General features: G+C 43.3%; 1 protein-coding gene across 1 annotated transcript in view; it reads right to left on the bottom strand.

Moving 5' to 3' along the window:
- Positions 1-18,867, bottom strand: part of COG6 (component of oligomeric golgi complex 6) — a 229,994-nt gene that overhangs the window by 178,941 nt on the left and 32,186 nt on the right. The gene's annotated exons all lie outside the window — the stretch shown is intronic.

Raw genomic sequence — 18,867 nt, 5'->3', positions numbered from 1 at the left:
TTTTCTCATCATAGATGACACTGTAACACTGGATGGCATTCTGAACAGCTGCTTCAACCTTCGTACGGTACGTTCAACATTTGGGCCTTGTGCTTCAAAAACTAACAGTGCCTCTTCAAAGAAAAGAACATCCCCTTGCCATTTTCTGTGTTGTGAATCTCCTTGGCTCTTCAGTTATTTTTTCCTCTTGGGTCTCTTAATCCTTTCGCTGGGCCTCCAATTCCATCAGGACTTCATTAGTAAGCTCCTCGTGTTGCACAGCAAGCAGTTCAATGAAGTTGTCACTGAGGGTCACTAAGTTGCCAAAGCTGGACTCCTTACCCACCACCTCAAATCCACAAACATCCTGAACAATCTGCGGCCAAAAGGTTCTTCCAAACCCCATTTATACTGCCGGCCGTAGCCTCACGCCAAGCAAACTCATTGTTTTTTATGGCCTTGTAGATGTAATCCTTCCGAAATTGTTGCAAGGTTGTTCCTGATTCGTCAATCACTTTTACTGCCTGACAAAAAGTGTGACGTAAATAATATTTCTTTCTTGAAAGTTGCAATAGCTCCCTGGTACACAGGTTGGATAAGTGCCATAGTATTCAGTGACATATGTACTACTTTGACATTGGGATGAACGTCATCTATGAACCATAAATGGGGGGTGGCCTGGAGCATTGTTAAGCAGCAAAAGAATGTTGAATGGGACATCTTTCTTCAAGCAATATTTTACTCTCTCTGGGATAAGGTGGTGTAAAAACCAGTCCTGGAAAAGGGCCTGCATAAGCCAGGCTCTGGAGTTACTCTTCCACACAACAGGAAGAGAACCTTTGGCTATATTTTTAAGAGCTCTTGGGTTTTCTGCATGGTAAACTAAGAGAGGCTTCGGTTTCATATCACCGGAAGCATTGCCACCAGAGTTAGCCTGTCCTTTGCTGCTTTATAGTCTGGCATAAACTTTTCCTCCTTACTGATGTAACTTCGGTCTGGCATCCTTTTCCAGTACAGTCCTGTCATCTACATTAAAAACCTGCTCAGGTAAATAAGCACCTTCATCAATAATTTCTCGAAGCATTGCAGGAAATCCCCGGGCAGCTACGGTATCTGCACTCGCTACCACACCACTTACTTTTATGTTGTGAAGGTTGGCTCTTGCCTTGAACCTATGAAACCAGCCATGGCTGGCATTAAAAGATGCACCTTCTGATTATTTACCACATTTTTTCTTCAAGTCTTCATATAGGCTTTTAGCTTGTCCTTGAATCAGCATTAGGCTGAGAGGGACTCGGCGTTGATGTTAATTCTGGATCCACACACTGAGAAGTTTCTCCATTTCCTCAGTCACTTTTTAACGCTTTTTTTTTTTTACATTCTTGTCGACATCATTGGTACAGCAGACTTCACATGTTCCATGATCTTGTCCTTATTCTTTAGATTTATGCTGATGGTCGAATGATTAATGGTATAGGAATGAGCGACATCTACTATCTTTTCTCCTCGCTTCAATCTCTCAAGTATTTTCACTTTTGATTCCATTGTTATTGCTTGGCGCTTCTTCGCAGTCCCCACTACATCACCGGTACTTTTACGCTTGCTTCCAGACATCCTGGGCTTGAAAGCTACACTGTACTACTGTACACTATAGTACTGTACTGTACAGTAGAGTACACAGCAGCACGACCACTTGTGACAGAGGGTGCACGCATGTGAAAATGTCTGGCAGACACGTGAGCTACTTTTGTGAGTTGACATGCAAACAAATGTTGACATCTTTCAAAGTTTGCAACATGAAAGATTGTTCGCACCTTTGAAAGTTCGCAACTTGAAGGTTCATAAGTAGGTGGCTTAATGTACTTTTCCCATGCTAGACTCACTATAAAAACAAGAAAAAAACTTCCGATGGGGTCTTTGGAATTGTAAAAATTACAGTTTCAGATTTTAGTTCAGACAGGAAATGCAATGACAACTCCGGGTATGTATTTATATTGAACAAAAAAAAGGGACATTGCATTCATTGCCTAATTTTAAATATAAAAATGCAAGGTCCACCATTTATCATTATGTCCACTGTCAATGAGATAGAAAGGGGGAATTCAATATTTAAGGGTTGTCATTAGAATAGAAATAGAGGGGATATTTTCCAAATAGGGACAATCATTACTGTGACAACCATTCACATTTACATTCACTTCCTGATGTCTTTAGGTCAGTAAGCAGGGGTGGATCTCCCTGATGTGGACAAAGACAGCGAGAAAGACTTGGATCATCCATTTTAAACATTTTGTTAACCTATGAAAAAGGAAAAAAAAAAGCCAACTTAAAGTGGAACTAAACCCTTCTATTCTTTACAACCAAGGAAGCTGCCATCTTAGCCTTGTTTGATCTGCAGTTTCCATGGTGCAACATATTTGATCAATTATGACAGTTCAGCTGAGAGCACAAGGCACTGTGACGGTTATCATTCATGACAAGCACATTTGCACTTTGTTAACTATACTATGCACTAAGGAATTTAGTTAACACATCTGTGGACAGCACAACATTTTTTCATATTATCAAGACAAGCCTTGAATGCAGCTTTTTTGTGTTAAAGTGGAGCTAAAGTCTTAATGTAGAATAGAAGTACAAGATTTCTTCTGCAAAAAGAAAAGCTACCTGCCTGCATGCACAGCTCAGTTTATGTCTGCCTGCATGCACAGCTCAGTTTATGTCCTGGCACTGGTCCTGTGTGCCAGGATGACTTAACTCCTGGAGTGCAGGAGTGAAATCATCTTGTGCCTGCCAATGAAGACAGCCATAGCCCAGCATCCAGAGGAAACTGGGTAGAAGATGCCAGTTAGGTAGTTCGGGCCATTGAAGGAAAGGTAAGTATTGCGGACCTTAGTTGCACTTTCAATCAATGTGTTTAGTTCCGCTTGACATCTCCAGTATACAGGTATAGCATGTTAATTAAAGCTCATAGGGACATTTGATATGAATTTAAGAAACAATAAGTTCCACTTGCACTAGAATCTAAGGCTGAGTTCACACATGTCGGGCTGTAGTTTGCAGTCCGCAGTCTAATATGGTTTTGTTCACCGGGTGTGATTCAGGTAAAAAGTTTTACTTGATTTCGACCTAAATCAGGCCCAAAATCGCACAGGATCCTTTTTAGAAATGGAACGCGGCTGCCCTGTACATGTGTGAACCAGCTCCATTGAAAGCCGGTTCGATTCACAATATGCAAATCTGAAAAAGTTAAAAACGCATCAGATTTGCATATATGTGAACCGAGCCTTAATCTTTGCAAGCTAAATGTGCAGTTTTAGACAAAAGTGAAAAATAATTTCACATAATAATGCTTACAACAAATACAATGATTTTTTTGCCTTTGGATGTGGGTGACAATTACTGTCGAAATGAATATATAATTAACTGAAAACACACTGCAAAGATTCTCATGTTGAAGAACCAATTTCAATAGTAATTGAATGTATAAATGGCACTCTGCCAAGCCATTGAAATAATTCTGTACTTGTGCAAACATTCAAAGGACAAATCCAATTAAAAATCAGAATATTTTTTTTAATGGAACAGTTGTTGAAATCACATAACCAGCACACGCTTACTTTCCTCACCATAGGAATGGCGAGAATAAGAAAAATTGGAATCTTTCCTGTTCTAATCACTTTTCTAAGTCAAGGTCTGTGCGTGTAAAATCCGCAGCACTATACAGGATCCACGGAGTATCACAGCAGGGAAAGTGTCCTTTGCGCCAAGGAATAACAACATGCAAAGTCAGACAGTCAAAATTGTAGAACCATCCATATCAAATGATTTTTCATTTCTGTGTAAGAATACCTTTTAAAGTTAAAATGGATGAAAAGCCTAACTCTTCTCCTGCATAACCTGTACAAAAGGATCTGTATACTTACCTATAGTATTTATAATCTGACCTGAGCTAGTTATGCAATCCTGCAGCTCCAGCTCTCCCACTGAGCGGCTGCAACAGGGGACAGCAGGGACGCCGACAGCGGCTGGTCCATGGGAGTCTATGGGTAACATCACGGCTCCTGAAATTCACAGCTGCTGTCAAGTGCTCCCTTACACAAGGGAAACGGAGCTGCTGAATCATGTGACCTGACTGGATTCAAAATAGATTAATATACAGATCCATTTTTTTTTATACAGGGTATGCAGGTTAGGTAGGGGATTTTTTTTTTTTTTTTTTTTTAAGGAATAGTTATAGTTAGCCTTTACTACCACTTTACCTGTGGTTTTGTTTGTTTTGGATTAGGGTAGGGTAGAGAAGGGAATAGTAAAAGCCCTAATCGGCTTTTCTTTGTTTGCTGCATCACATTAAGATTTTCTTTCCTTCCTCTTTCAAGGCATAACAGGAACAAAGACTAAATTCTCTCAAAAGTAAAGAAAAATAGAATTTTTGTAAGAACTTACCGTAAAATTATTTTCTCTAAATCCTCTAACAGACGCAGCTCTGGAAGGTTTCTTCACTAATGGGTTATGGGCGCCCTCTTCAGGAGTAGCTAGGCAGTGAAAGCTTACACTAGGCACGTCTTTTAGGGGCTGTCCTAACCACATAAACCCCAGACACACCTGCTCATAGAATCAGTTTCGTAGTAAAGCACTGAAGGAGAACACAACCAACCCCAAACATAGAGGAACGGGAGCTGCGCCTGTCAGAGAAAATAATTTTACGGTAAGTTCTATTTCTCTTACGTCCTCTGACAGACGCAGCTCTGGAAGGTTTCTTCACTAATGGGACGGACGTAGTATAGGCATGAGGGGTGGGAAGAACGCAACCAACAACTGTTAACGTTTCAACAAGGCTAAAAAAAACGTAGCCAACAGGGCAACAGAAGCTGAACCAACACCAACAGGAGCTTTCCCCAAAAACAAAAATTCACCCCTGAAAGAGAACATTCAGTCTGTTCAGAAAACAGCAGCCTGCAAAACTTTGCAGCCAAAAGGAAGCATCCGAGGATGCCAGCAAATCAATCTTGTAGAATTTTTTAAAAGTGTGTACAGGTGACCAAGTCGCCGCTTTACACACCTGAGCCACAGAGGCCTGATAGCGAAAAGCCCAAGTGGCACTCAGTTCTCTAGAAGAATGCACCCTCACAGGGAAAGGAGGAACCTGACCCTTTAGGGAATAGGCCTGAACCATAGGCTGTCTGATCCATTTGGATATGGTTGCAGCAGACGCCGCCGAACCTTTACGAGATCCTTCTGGAAGGACAAACAGAAATTCAGACTTGTGAAAAGATTCTGTGGCCGACAGGTAGACCCCGATCGCCCGAACAACATCCAGCGAATGCAAGGCAATTTCTTTGTGATGCTTGGGCTTCGCAAAGGCAACACGATATCTTCATTGAGGTGGAAAGCCGACACCACCTTAGGTAGAAAAGATTGGTTAGGTCGCAGAACAACCTTGTCCCTACGAACGACCAGATAAGGCAAAACGGCAGGACAGAGCCACCAATTCCGACACCCTGGTGGTGATAGCTACTAGAAAGGCAACTTTCTTAGACAACATTTCTCAAAGAAAATAAAAACTGAGACCGGAGTCCCAGCAGGAACCTAGGTCCTACTCCTAAGCTAGGCAGCAAGAAACTGATTCTATGAGCAGGCGTGTCTGGGGTTATGTGGTTAGGACAGCCCCTAAAAGGCCTGCCTAGTGAAAGCTTTCACTGCCTAGCTACTCCTGAAGAGGGCGCTCATAACCCATTAGTGAAGAGACCTTCCAGAGCTGCGTCTGTCAGAGGACGTAAGAGAAAATGGGATTTTTGACTTACCGTATAACCGATTTCTCCAATGTTCATTGACGGACACAGCTCTTTATCTTCATGACCGTAGGGTTATGCTGCCCCCTACAGGAGTAGGACACTAGGCAGAGAAAAGCTTGAGCATACCTATGGGGCAGTCCTTGGGGGTATACTTGCACTTCCTGCCGGACACAGCTCTTCATCTTCATGACCGTAGGGACATCCCGAAAGCAGTGTCAAACATGAGGTGGGGGGGGGGGGGGGACAGCAGAAAACAAAACTTCCCCAAGGCTAAACATAGCCAACCAGGTAACATGGCACTCAGCTGAGAACAACTGGACCTCACCTGAAAAAAAACACCCTCAAAAGGAGGACAAATCCTCTAAACAGCAGCCTGCAAAACTTTGCGGCCAAAAGCAGCATCCACAGATGTCAACACATCCACTTTATAAAACTTTGTGAATGTGTGCACAGATGTGCACAGATGACCAAGTGGCCGCTTTGAAAACTTGCACCACTGACGTCTAGTGACGGAAGACCCAGGAGGCACTAAGCACCCGAGTAGAGTGCACCCTGACAGGGAAAGGAGGAACCTGACCCTTAATAAAATAAGCCTAAACTACAGTCTGTCTGATCCACCTGGAAATGGTTGCAGCAGAAGCAGCCAGCCCCTTGCGAGGTCCATCCGTGAGGACAAACAGTGAGTCTGTCTTTGAAATGACTCAGTAGCTGCCAGGTACACCCTGATTGCCCGAGCCACATCCAGGGAATGCAAGGCAACTTCCTTATGATGCTTAAGACACAGGCAACACAATGTCTTAATTCAGATGAAAAATCGGAGATGACCTTTGGAAGGAACGAATTACATGCGATCTCGCAAGCCGCACAAGTGTGAACCGGCACTAAAGGAAGTATACCAAGAAAAACAAAACTGAGGAAGAGGGTAATGCTGGCCATACACGTACAGAATTTCGGCCGTTTGCAGACTGAACGATTATTCTACGGTCAAAAACGAATTGGCCACTAACTTACAGAATAAACTCTTATACATAATCGTTTTCATGATCATAATGATCGTTTGATAACATGCACAATAGGAGTCAGAATATTATTTTCGTTTCAATTTTACCATACACAAAAACTTTCGTAGAAACTATAAAAGTTTACACTATGGATCCCTCGACATTAGCCGGGCACACGATTGAAATCGTCGGTAAACTTGTGTTCACTAACGGCCCGATTTTCCAAAGATCTTTCCTAAAACGACCATTTTCGGCCGAAATTCTGTGCGTGTATGGCCAGCACAAGACAAATCTTGATTTCCAGGCTCTACTGGATGTTTGTAAACCTCCCAAGGATTTGGGAGGTACTAAAGCACTCAGATTTTAATATTCATTCAGGATCTTAAAGTGTTATTAAACCCAAAAGCAAACATTTTTTATATTGCAGCATACCAATACTTAGATGTGATGGCTGCATTCATTTTCTTAGTTTGGGGCTTTCTATTTCTATTTTCATCTAGTGATCCAATCAGTAAGTCTGTTTTTCAAAAGAAAGAACAAGCTCTCCAGTAGAATGTAGCAGTTACAGGGATAGGACTAACCATTTAACACTGACAGGGGTGCTTGCATATTTACATAGTTGTAAAGGTTGAAAAAAAAAAAAAAGACACCAGTCCATCCAGTTCAACCTGCGTGCGTGCGTGTATACCACTACTTGTGGAAGAGAATTCCTCATCCTTACCGCTCTGACAGTAAAGAACCCTCTACAGCAGAAGTTCCCAAACTGTGGGTCGGGACCCACTGGTGGGTCGCGAGCTGCATTTGAGTGGGTCACGATGAGCCGGAAATCACTGAGAGCGGACCTGCTTAAATTGTGCTGTGCGAGCCTGTGCAAATTACAGAGAGCCAGAGCAGTCAAATCGCGATGGATTCAGGACCCCGCTCATGCAGTTTATGGAGGCTGGTCTGCATTTCCCATGAGCAGGATACTTGCATCAGTGAGTAAGTATGTGGGCTGCTATGTAGGATATGTTCATGGGGTGCAAAGTCAGCTCCTTGGTCCTGCTGGCAGCAGCGGTGGTGGCTAGACTGGCGGCGGTATTCTCTCAGCTATAGCGGGTAGAGACAGCAGTCTTGGTGTCATAGGAGGACCAGGTGGCCTGGCGGTGTCAGGAGTTCATGGCAGCTTCTGTGACCCCAGTAGAGGATCTGAAGGAGAAGAGCCAGGAAACCAAGACCAGCATAGAGCTCCTCATCATGGAGACTCTGGGTGAGGTGTGCTGGGCCCTGGAGAGGGCAAACAGGGGCTTCACCTTCACTGTGGACCGCTGGGAGAGGAAGCCATATAGCCCTATATTTAATATTAAGTATATTCAAAAATAAATTGATTGATATTTTTAATGTAACATCCCCCTCCCTTTAAAATATGCATTATTATTAATATTTGCATTTATATAGCGCCAACAAATTCCGTAGCGCTTTAGAATATTCAATTACAAGCAAGTGGGTCCCGAAAAATAACTGTATTCAGAAGTGGGTCTCGGCCCAAAAAAGTTTGGGAAGCCCTGTTCTACAGAGTTTAAGGTTAAACTGCTTCTCTTCCAATTTCAGGGAATTGCTGCATGTCTTTTTAAATTCCCTTTCACTATTTGTACATCAATATCATATCCCCTCTCAAGAGTCTCCTCTCCAGAGAGAATAAGTTCAGTGTCCGTGCTTGTAGTCTTTCCCCATAGTGAAGTTTCTCCAGTCCCTTTTTTAGCTTTGTTGCCCTTCTCAAGACTCTACCCAGTTCCAGCAAATCCTTCCTGAGGACCGGTGCACAAAACTAGATGGCATACTCAAGATGCGGCCTGACCAGAGTCTCGTAGAGTGGGAGAATATCGTTATATATATATATATATATATCTCTGGAGGGAATCCCCTTTTTAACCACTTGCCGACCGCCGCAAGTACATATACTGCGGCGGTCAGCCCCTCACAGGCAAAGTGACGTATAGGTACGTCACTAGCCTGCGAGGCTCTGGGGAGCGAGCACGCGCCGCCGGAGGCACGCTCCCGCTCGGTCACGGACCCCCCCTGCGTGTGTGCCCAGCGGACCCGAGATGTCCGCTGGGCACTCGCAATCGTCCGTTAGAGCGGGAGAAAGGCAGGCGGCTGATGTAAACAAGCCGCCTGTCATTCTCCCCTGTGTAAGAACAGTGATCATACGGTTCTACTATGTAGGACCGTTGATCACTGTTCCTAAAAAAAATTAGATTTTTAAATTTTTGTGGGGGGGAATTTCATATAAAAAATTTGAAAAATATTGTTATTTTTGCAAAATTGACGCTATTTTTTTGTTTATAGCGCATGATCAAAAAATCGCACAGGTGATCAAACACCACCAAAAGAAAGCTCTGTTTGTGGGAAAAAAAGGACGTCAAATTCGTTTAGGTACAGCGTCGCACGACCGCCCAATTAAAGTTAATGCGTTAAAGTCATGCAGTGCCGAATCGCAAAATAGGCCCTGGTCAGAAAGGGGGTAAAATCTTTCGGGGCTTAAGTGGTTAATGCATGCCAATATTCTGTTGGCATTGCTTGCAGCAGCCTGACATTGCATGCCATTGCTGAGCTTGTCATCTACTAGAACCCCCAGGTACTTTTCCATCCTAGATTTCCACAGTGGTTCTCCCGCTAGCGCGTAACCTGCATTCGTATTTTCAGCACCCAAATGCATTACTTTACGTTTTTTAACATTATGTTGATCGTGTTTTATGTAAAACCTTTACCCCAAAAGGAACATTTTTTGCTGTAACTGCTTATAAAAAGTGTGAGCTGAAATCTGGCTTCAATGTCTTACTGTATCTAAATCTGCTAGTAAATCTAACACTCTCCCCAACCCAGACTAACAATGCTGCTGTCCAAAGGTGCCCCCTTGTGCTCCTTCATTCAGAGTGCACTCTAATTCAGGTGCGTTACTGGCCAGATCACTGGGTGAAAACTGAGGGAAGAAAGCCTAAAAAAAACAAAAACTGATGCAGCCACCACATCTAATGATTGGTAAGCTGCAATATATTACATTTCCTCTAACTAAACAAGCTAAATGGTTACCATACACAGCTGCCCCAGATTCTGTCTGCTTCTGTTTTCCTAAATTCCCCCCGGTATGTATCTAAACTAAATGCAGACTCATTGGGTTTATTACTAATTTAAATATACAGAAATTCAAATAAAATGAGAAATCTGAAAAAGAGATCAAGAACGGCAGCCAACCACGGGTGTACTTCATGTAGGTACGCCATTTTGTTTTTCTTCGGATTACCTCTACAGTAAGGACCTCCTCTACCTGGGCTTGGTGATCTATTCCTTCCCTCCCCTGTACTCTAATTCTGCTTTCACATATGTAACAGCTTCATTCTCCTGGACTTACAGTGGCTTAACCATCCACTCTAATTACTAAATAAGGATTGTGTATAAATTAAGTTTAATGAGCCATCCTGAGCAATTATTCCTTTCTAAAAATGAATAAAGTGACAAATGGCGCGGCTACTTTATAAATGCCCATTATAGAGATTAATGTGACAGAAGCAGCACCTATACCCACTAGTGTTTTATTACCAATGAAGCATAAAACTTCCCTCGGTTGTATTATGAACTGTCAACCAGGAATTGTTTGTTTTGCACAATCTCTTGTGTATTTAAACTTGGCCACTAAAAGAAAAGCTTCATCATACGGTACATTACGGCCAGTCGAGCTGTTATTAAATCTCAATTATGGCTGTGCTGTCACCTGCCCGCTATGGATTTGTTGTTCAGAACTTTGCAAACACAGCTCTACAAGAGACCACAACATGGAGGATGATTTCTAATTAAAGCGGTGTTCCAGCTGGGGGAAAAAAAAAAAAATTAAAAGTCAGCAGCTACAAATAACGTAGCTGCTGACTTTTAATATATTGACCCTTACATGTCCAGGGAGCCCGCAATTTCAGCACCCCAGCTGATTTTGGGATCGGCTGCTGGGTGCTAACGCCGCCATTCGTTGTAAGGGAAATCGGCAGTGAAGCCATTCAGCTTCACAGCTGGTTCCCTACTGCACATGCGCAAAGCCTTTTGGGTGGAGCTCCGTATTAAGTCTGAATATTGGCCTGGGCCGGAAGGGGTAAAAGTGTCCAGTAATGAATTGGTAAAGTATACTTGACGTTAGAGAACTCCATTGGTTGTCTCCTTCTGAACATGCATATTGCCTGGTTGTGTCTGGCTTTAATACTTTGAGTCACAGACCCCCCCCCCCCCTGCTCTTATGTAACTGCATAGTGCTCTGTGTTTCCCCATCTGTACATTGCTCTTATATGTCACTGCATAGTGCTCTGTGTTTCCCCATTTGTACATTGCTCTTATATGTCACTGCATAGTGCTCTGTGTTTCCCCATTTGTACATTGCTCTTATATGTCACTGCATAGTGCTCTGTGTTTCCCCATCTGTACATTGCTCTTATATGTCACTGCATAGTGCTGTGTGTTACCCCATCTGTAGAACAACAAAAGAAAAAAGGGACGCACTGACCTAGTGTATTACCACTAAAAATTTAATAAAAATGTTAAAAAGTATACATTATACTCACAAAGCAGGTGTGTATGGACACACATCAACATAATACACATAAAGTCTCCAAGGTAGCTAAGGAACCACACTGTATTAAAATGGTATACAGTGTGCCGCATGAGGCTGCTGTGTCTAGGCTGACGCGTTTCAGGGGCGAACCCTCTTCCTCAGAGCCAAAAAGAGTTGCTGCTGAACCACACTCTGGAAAAGCCAGGGATTAAATGGGAGTTGGACACACATCTTCCTGTTCCACCCCAAACTGGGGGTGGGGGGGGGGGAGAAGGGGAGGGGTCAGATGGTAAGATGGGAGGTACCCCACCTAAGCCAAAAACACACATCCGTCTCCCAAAGCCAGACCAGACTGTGTCACAGCAGCTGTATGGAAAGAGCAGCTTTTGAAACCCTTGATTTAAACACCAAAAGAATAGTAAAATCACATGTATAAATACAAATGTATACACAAAACCATATATAGATGTTTAGGTGCAAAATCCAAAAACACATTCTCATAAAGCATAACACATAAGTAATAGCTAGTATGACCATGCCAATATAGAATAAAATTAAATAAAATTAAATGAACACTCACCTTGAGTGCTTAAAAAGTGTATGACATATGGACTTGGAATCATTTTGATCAGGCTGAGGGATGTGCTTAAAGATGTGTATGTGAGACCCATAGGAGGATCACATGGGACTTGTTTTATGGGGTACAGGGCATGCTTCAGATACTGGGGGTGAGGGGGAAGCCGGAGACTGCACAGCCGTCCTAGCAGTGCATTCTTGCACTTTCTCCGGCTTCCCCCTCACCCCCAGTATCTGAAGCATGCCCTGTACCCCATAAAACGAGTCCCATGTGATCCTCCTATGGGTCTCACATACACATCTTTAAGCACATCCCTCAGCCTGATCAAAATGATTCCAAGTCCATACGTCATACACTTTTTAAGCACTCAAGATCAGTGTTTATTTCATTTTATTCTATATTGGCATGGTCATACTAGCTATTACTTATGTGATATGCTTTATGAGAATGTGTTTTTGGATTTTGCACCTAAACATCTATATATGGTTTTGTGTATACATTTGTATTTATACATGTGATTTTACTATTCTTTTGGTGTTTAAATCAAGTGTTTCAAAAGCTGCTCTATCCATACGGCTGCTGACACAGTCAGGTCTGGCTTTGGGAGACGGATGTGTGTTTTTGGCTTAGGTGGGGTACCTCCCATCTTCCTTACCATCTGACCCCTCCCCTTCTCCCCCCCACCCCCAGGTTGGGGTGGAACAGGAAGAGGTATGGCCAACTCTTTGTGGCCAACACTTTTCCAGAGTGTGGTTCAGCAGCAACTCTTTTTGGCTCTGAGGAAGGGGGTTCGCCCCTGAAACGCATCAGCCTAGACACAGGAGCCTCATGCGGCACACTGCATACCATTTAATACAGTGGCTACTTTGGAGACTTTATGTGTATTATGTTGATGTGTGTCCATACACACCTGCTTTGTGAGTATAATGTATACTTAACATTTTTATTACATTTTTAGTGGTAATGCACTAGGTCAGTGCGCTCCTTTTCTCTTCTTTTGTTGTTCCATAGTTGGCTTCGGATACCCTTGATCCTGAAGGGGCAGCAAGACCGCATGCTTTGTCCACTCAAGTCTGAAGTATTCCTCTTCCCTCTGGCCTATTTTTCACTTGAGCGCAGGAGAATTGTTCTACTACTTACCCCATCTGTACCCTGCTCTTATTTCACTGCATATAACTGTTATCCCATCTGTACCCTGCTCGTATGTCACTGTATAGTGCTCCGAGTTACCCCATCTGCACCCTACATCTACATCTGTACCCAGCAAAAATATCAATGCATAGTGCTTGGTTACCCCTACCTGTACCCTGTACATATGTCACTACAAAATGCTCCGTGTTCCCCCATTTGTATCCTGCTCCTAGGTCAATGAATACTACTCTACGTTATTCCTATCCAGTTTTTCCTCCTAGGTAATTGCATAGTGCTTTATTTTGCTCCTATTCGTTCCCTGCTCCTATATCACACCGAATAGTGTTACCTCTCTCTGTACCCTGCTCCTATACCACTGCATAGTGCTCTGTGTTTCCTCTAGTATACCTTGTTTGCAAGCTATTTGAGCTTTCAGCTACCTCCTTGAGTCTCTATTTTGGTATATTTTGCTGTGATGGCTCCCTAACTTTCACTATTTTTTCACGTTGCTTTAAAGTGAAACTGAAATTACACAAAATTTAATCAGACTCTCCCTTGCCAAATTGAGACCTCCGATTAGAGTGTGTTCAGCAGCTTCTACATGTAGACTTCTATTAGTCCTGAGCTAATGTTCGGGCAATAGAGGTCTATGCTGCTCTCCAATGCTGGAACAGTACTGCATTCAGACAGCTCAGAGAGCCTGTAAGCACAGTTTCTAGGCTGGTAGACCTTGCAGCACACATTTGTCTGATCTGAGCTCTGCATTCTTATTGGCTAATTTCAGCAGCCATCGAAGGCTTAGGAGACGTTGAGAGCAATGTCCTTCAAATCCTCTACACCACAGGTGTCAAACACAAGGCCCGCGGGCCGAATGCGGCCCCCCCAGGCCATTTCATGTGGCCCTTGCACCTATCCTGCAACTGCGGCACTCCCCTTGTCTCTGCCTCCACCTTGTCTCTGTAGTTGGCAGCAGAGAGGACAGAACACCCTTGCTAGATCCTGCATCCCCCCCTTCTCAGCAGTCCGCAGCAGAGAGGAGGGCAGAACTCCTCCTACAGATTCTGCACCTCTCTGTGCAGCCGCAACACCACCTTGCCTCTCCCTTCTCTGGTCTCAGCATTCAGCAGACTCTGGAAGCTGACTCTGGTTCTCCTCCAGACCCTTAACTTCTTCCCAGATTCACCCGCATTTTCTTCCTGGCAGCAGCACGAGGTAAGGGGGTGCATTGTGATGTAAGGAAGGGTGAAGGACTCTTCACTAAGGGTGTAAGGGGGTGTGGGGTGCTCTGGACATCTAATCCTACAGATATAACCGGCCCCTTGAGGGCAACCATAATGCTGATGCGGCCCGTGATGAAATTGAGTTTGACACCCCTGCTCTACACCCACTCCTGTTAAGTGAGAACCTCAGGTTTGTTTCTACCTGTAGATCATGTGAAAACAAGGCACCATAAGCTTTGAATACCCAAGAATCCTTTTCAGGATGCAATGTCAAAAAGGACAATGAGAAAGGTAGAGGGGTATTTAAACATCTTTAACTTGTTGTCTATCTTCTTAAAAGGCCCAAAGTCCCTAGTGCTTTCTGTAGTTTTCTAAATGGAGAGGCTATTAAAGTTGTCCAGTACCTTTACTGTATAGCTTTTCAAAACTGGTATTATGGTTTGTGTTGCAGAATGTTTGGCGTGGGTAGTTTTGTCACTTGAATTGTCAGCGCAAATATATTTTCTCTATCTGCTATTTTGGCACTCACACTGAATAATTATTTTAAAGCACATGCGGAAACACATTTATGTGATAACATTTTTTTGCACCTGTATCAATGTTTGACAAATGATGGGGGAACTAGGGTTTTACCCATGTTGTACCAGGTGACAGCTGTGGGAATATTAATTCAAAATAGGACATTCTATCTCTATCCCTCCTCAGTAAAATTATCTGACATACTGTACTTTTAGTAAGGAAACTTCTACCAAAATGTATCTGTGACCCATCCATCAATTTCTCATTGATTAAAAAAAATAAAAAAATTATTAATTTAACTGGTCCATGTTTAACCCCTTCCGTACCGCGTCATGTCAAATGACGTCGGCACAAATCCTTTCTCGATCCGGGCCGACGTCATATGACGGCGCCCGGATCTCCCCGCTACTGCGCGCCCCCGGGAGCGCGCAGCGCGGCGATCGGGGGTGAGGCTCGTCCCTTGGACTGAGCCCAACCCCGATCAAGGTAAACAGCCAATGAAATTGGCTGTTTACCACGTGATCGGCTGTGTCAATCACAGCCGATCACATGAGCGGCTCCAGCGCGAGCCGCTCGTTCCTTCCTTAATGCGCGCCCCCGGGGGCGCGCAGCGCGGCGATCGGGGACGAGGCTCGTCCCTCGGACAGAGTCGATCCCCGATCTAGGTAAAGAGCCAATGAAATTGGCTCTTTACCACGTGACCGGCTGTGTCCAATCACAGCCGGTCACAAATGTCAACAGAGAACACGGTAACTAGCTGTCACCGTGTTCTCCTCCTCACACACTGATCCTGTGTGAGGAGGAGATTGTGGTAACAGCTAGTTACCAAGTACAGTGCACCCCAAACACACTGATTGCCCCCCCCCCCCCCAATAAAGAGCACCTGTCACTAGCCCATCAAAGTACCCGAGTACCTGTCACCAGCCCATCAGGTACTCTGATGACAGGTACTTGGGTACTCTGATGACAGGTACTCTGATGACAGGTACTTGGGTACTCTGATGACAGGTACTCTGATGACAGGTACTCGGGTACTCTGATGACAGGTACTCGGGTACTCTGATGACAGGTACTCGGGTACTCTGATGACAGGTACTCGGGTACTCTGATGACAGGTACTCGGGTACTCTGATGACAGGTACTCGGGTACTCTGATGACAGGTACTCGGGTACTCTGATGACAGGTACTCGGGTAGTCTGATGACGGGTACTCGGGTACTCTGATGACGGGTACTCGGGTACTCTGATGACGGGTACTCGGATACTCTGATGACGGATACTCGGGTACTCTGATGACAGGTACTCGGGTACTCTGATGACAGGTACTCGGGTACTCTGACGACAGGTACTTGGGTACTCTGACGACAGGTACTCTGGTACTTTGAGTACCCGTCATCGGAGTACCCGAGTACCTGTCACCTACCCATCAGAGTACCCAAGTACCTGTCACCTACCCAACAGAGTACCCGAGTACCTTCCACCTGCTCATCAGAGTACCTGACACCTGAAGTACCCAAGTACTTGCCACCTGCTCATCATTACCCATCACTACTCATCAGTACTCATCAGTACCCATCAGTACCTATCACCTATTAGTATCAGTACTGATCATCCGTACCCATCATCAGTACAGTATCAGTATCACCTATCAGTATCAGTACTACTCATCAGTACTTATCACCTGCCTGTCACCTGCCCATAAGAGTACCCGAGTACCTGTCACCTGCCTATCGGAGTACTCGAGTACCTGCCACTTGCTCATCAGTACCAGAGTACCTGTCACCTGCCCAGCAAAGTACCCGAGTACCTGTCACCCTTCATACAGCCACCATGTCCAAGTCCAAAAAGGTTTATATACGTCGTCCGTTTAAACCTAAATACCGGTGTTATGGCAGCAGATAGCTGCCATAACCCTGGTATTTTTTTAAACGGTGGACGGTTGGCTTTCCGATAAGGGTGGTCCCAGCGGCGGATTCGCCGCGGGATCACCCTTCCGGGGTGGCGGAAGAGGTGGCCCCCCCCCCTCCCGCTGCATTCTGGTCCTTTACCCCGTTTACCAGACCCGCCGGCAGCGGGGAAAACAATCCGGTCCCAGATCCTCACAGACAGGATGTCGAGTGAGGGCAAGCTTGCCCTCACTTGACTCTATGGTCTTGGAGGACCGGAGCTACGGCAAACGTCATTGCCTAGCAACCAGTTTAAAGGTCCCTTTTTTTTTTTCATTTTATTTAATTTTTTTTTAATTTTTTTTTTTTTATTTTTTCTATCTTTTAGTGTACTTGTGAGATCTGAGGACTTTTTGACCCCAGATCTCACAAAAAAGAGGTCCTGTCGTGCCTTTTTTTATTACAAGTAATGTTTACATTTCTTGTAATAGAAATAAAAATGATCAAATTTTTTTTTTTTTAAAAAAACAGTGTAAAAATAAAAAATAATAAATAAAATAAATAGTAAAAAAAAAAAAAAAATTAAAGCGCCCTGTCCCTGCGAGCTCGCGCGCAGAAGCGAACGCATACGGAAACCCCGCCCACATATGTAAACAGTGTTCAAACTACACATGTGAGGTATCGTCGCGATCGTTAGAGCAAGAGCAATAATTTGAGCCCTAGACCTCCTCTGTAACTCTAAGATAGCAACCTGTAGAAATTTTTAAAATGTCGCCTATGGGGATTTTTAAGTACCAAAGTTTGTCACCATTCTGTGAGCGTGCGCAATTTTGAAGCATGACATGTTGGGTATCTATTTACTCGGCGTAACATTATCTTTCACATTATGGAAAACAATTGGGCTAACTTTACTGTTTTCTTATTTTTTAATTAAAAAAAGTGATTTTTTTCCCAAAAAATTGCGTTTGGAAGACCGCTGCGCAAATACGGTGTGATAAAAAATATTGCAATAATCTCCATTTTATTCTCTAGGGTCTCTGCTAAAAAAAAATATATAATGTTTTGGGGTTCTAAGTAGTTTTCTAGCAAAAACAACTGATTTTAGCTTGTAAACACCAAATGTCAAAAATAGGCCTAGGCAAGTGGCTAGGATGCATGATGATGCTCCTTGGATGTTTAGGCCCCTCTATATGGCTAGGCTGTGAAAAAGTCTCACACATGTGGTATTGCCATACTCAGGAGGAGTGGCAGAATTTATTTTGGGGTGTCATTTTTGCTATGTACATGCTATGTGTTAGGAATATTCTATAAATTTACAACTTTGTGTAAAAAAAAAAGTTTTTATTTTTTTCCCACATTTTCCAAAAACTTGTGGAAAAAAATGACATGTTCAAAGGACCCATAATGCCTCATAGAATATACGTTGGAGTGTTTGCTTTCCAAAATGGGGTCATTTTGTGGACTTTTCCATTGTATTGGTGCTCTAGGGCCTTGAAAAGTGTGATAGGTAGTAAGAAAGTTTTATGTGTATTTATGCTCCTAAAACGCCTTATGGTGCTACTTGGACGTGGAGTCTCTTTTTGTGGCCAGGCTGTGTAAAAGTCTCACACATGTGGTATCACCATACTCAGAAGGAGTAGCAGAATGAATTTTGGGGTGTCATTTTTGCTGTGTACATGCTATGTGTTAGAAATAGCTTATAAATTGACAACGTTTTGGGAAAAAAAAAGAAAAAAAAATGTTTTCTTCATTTTCCCAAGAATTGTGGGAAAAAATTATAACTTCAAAAAACTCACCATGCCTCTTACTAAATACCTTGGACTGTCTACTTTACAAAAAAGGGTCATTTGGGGGGTATTTGTACTGTCCTGACATTTCAGGGCCTCAAGAAAGGAGATAGGCCATCAGTACATCTGGTGTGATCAATTTTCAGTAATTGGTACCATAGCTTCTAGACTCAATAACTTTCACACAGACTAAATAATATACACTAATTTGGGTTAATTTTACCAGAGATATGTAGCAGTATAAATTTTGGCCCAAATGTATAAAGAAAAATTAATTTTTTTTAAATAAAATATAAATTTTTAATACATTTTATAATAGAAACTAAAAAAAAGTGTTTTTTTTGCAAAATTTTTGCTCTTTTTTTGCTTATATCATGGAAAAAAAAAACCCCAGTTGTGATC

The sequence above is a fragment of the Pelophylax lessonae genome (genome assembly GCF_965119305.1).
Source record: "Pelophylax lessonae genome assembly, chromosome: 2".
NCBI lineage: Eukaryota > Metazoa > Chordata > Amphibia > Anura > Ranidae > Pelophylax > Pelophylax lessonae.
This window is presented reverse-complemented; position numbering and strand designations above follow the sequence as displayed.